This window comes from Penaeus chinensis, chromosome 43, assembly GCF_019202785.1.
Source record: "Penaeus chinensis breed Huanghai No. 1 chromosome 43, ASM1920278v2, whole genome shotgun sequence".
Classification (NCBI taxonomy): Eukaryota; Metazoa; Arthropoda; class Malacostraca; order Decapoda; family Penaeidae; genus Penaeus; species Penaeus chinensis.
Window position 1 is genome coordinate 14,553,927 of NC_061861.1, and position 2,500 is coordinate 14,556,426.

Below are 2,500 nucleotides of genomic sequence, written 5' to 3' on the forward strand. Positions count from 1 at the left end.
ACGTAATCTTTGCATCGACCATTATGCAATGGAACTGTCGAAGTATTAGATCTAAAGTAAATGACCTTAATTATAGTTCTCCAAGAAACTCATTTAACAAACCTTGTCTCTGACGAGGTCGTATTGCTGAGGAACTACCATTTATGTCGGAAGGATCATGAGGCTAGGGGTGGAGGAGGAGTCGCCATGTACATCCACCAAAACCTCCCTTTTACAGAAGTGACTGTTGATTCTACTTTGGAGTTTGTCGCTTGCAAAGTAAAAGTTAATGGCACGTATCTGGCTATATTGTTCAGTTTATTGTCCACCTGATAGTGATAATCTATGATGAGCTCTTTGCTCTTCAGGAACATCTGCCACAAAGTAAAGTAGTTTTAGGTGATTTTAATGCTCATCATACATTATGGGGTTCCCTGCGGGTGGATGGTAGAGGTGAGCAAGTAATTAAGTTGATTAACAAGTCTGATTTAGTCCTTCTTGAATGATGATGGTCCCACACGGGTGGACGATAATACCGGTAATTTGAGCTTTATAGACATATCACTGGTCTCTTCATCAATAGCAGCCAAGTGCTTGTGGCACACCATTGACGACTCGTTGGGAAGCAATCATCTTCCTATTTTGATTAAATATTCATGCGACACAGTGAAAACGCCTTCAGTGCCTAATTTAATGTAAGAAGAGCAGACTGGGTCGCCTTCACAAGGAGCGTCAAGCTCGAACTTGTTGGAGAAACCATTGATGATAAAGTAAACAATATTCAGAATTCGATTATAGAAGCAGCTTTGCTATCTATTCCTAAAACTTCGACAGATAGCGTTAAGCATAGAGTTCCATGGTGGACACCAGATTGCCGCAGGGCGCTGTGCCGACGCAATAAGGCCTACGGGCTTTTCAAAAATAACATCACAAATGAGAACTTTTGCAATTACAAGGAAGCAAGAGCTAGGGCTCGTGTAATTAGACAAGCAAAAAGAGACTCCTGGCGAAGCTTTGTCTCTGCAATTAACAGCAATACAAAAACATCAGAGGTTTGGTCCACTATCAAAATCAATAGAAAAAAAAAAACATCTTTCAAAATTAACATTATTATTGAAGAGGGTAACAATTTGGATTCACCTAGAGACATTGCTAATGCACTCGCCAGGCAGTTCTCTCATATAAGCAGCTCAGCAAACTTGCCACAGGAGATGACTTTGATTACAATAAAGATCTTACAATAGATGAACTTGTCCGAACCCTAGAAGCCTGTAGAGGAACATCCCCAGGCCCCGATGAGATTCGATATGAGATGATAAAGCATCTTAATCATGATGACATGATTAAATTGCTAGAAGTGTACAATGAAATTTGGAAAAGCCACACTTTTTCAAACTCATGGCACATCGCCCACATCATTCCCATATTGAAAGGTGGGGGTAATCCCAGATTTGCCTTCTACCGCCCAATTGCATTGACAAGTTGCTTATGTAAGGTCATTGAACGAATTGTTAACAGTAGGCTATTGCATTATTTAAATTCCAGTAATGTACTAGTTAACGAGCAGTGCGGCTTCCGAAAGGGACGCCAAACTCTCGATCAACTAGTAGAGCTGAACAGTCATAGTCAAGAGGCAATTGCCCAAGAAAAAATTTGATTTCAGTATTTTTAGATAAAGAAGAAGCCTACGACGTGACATGGCGATATGGCCTACTCGGAAAACTATGCTTTTGGATTATGCGGAAACTTGCCTTGTTTTATTAAAAATTTCACTTCTAACAGAACTTTTTCTGTCAAATTATTTCTGGCAATGTCACTTTTCGGACATTTTTGTCCAGGCAAACGGGTTCCCACAAGGAAGTGTCTTGTCACCTACATTATTTCTATCTATGATAAATGACATCTTACCAGCTCCTCCTCGGAATCTTAAATACTCACTGTACACTGATGATTGTGCATTATGGCATTCTAGCAATAATGCAGAATTCTCAGCAAATCGCATCCAATTGGCACTGGATATGATTCACAACTGGGGCCTCCACTAGAAAGAGTATTGGGGTAACTTTTTCACGTTAGAGGAAGCCGAACATCAGGTTAACTCTAGACAACCACCCAATACCTATTCAAATTTCTGATAGATTTCTTGGGCTACTTTTTGATAGACTCAATTGGAAAGACCACATTGGTCAGTTAAAGAATAAATGTCAAAGAGCACTAAATTTATTAAAGTGCATTTCTGGTAATAAATGGGGAGTTGATAGACAGTCTTTGCTAATGGTATAGAAAGCCCTGATTAGGTCTAAAGTAGATTATGGGTCAATCGTGTATGGTTCGGCATTGAAAACAAGTTTGAAAGGTTTGGATGCTGTGCAGAATGCTTGATTGCGTGTGTGTTGTAGCCCTAAAATGTATTCAGATCGAGCGTCTTGAGTGGGAGTCAGGAGTACCTCCCCTCCGACTCATACGCGGCCAGTTAGCACTGACCTATGACGCAAAGGTTGCTCGATACCCGAGCCACCCT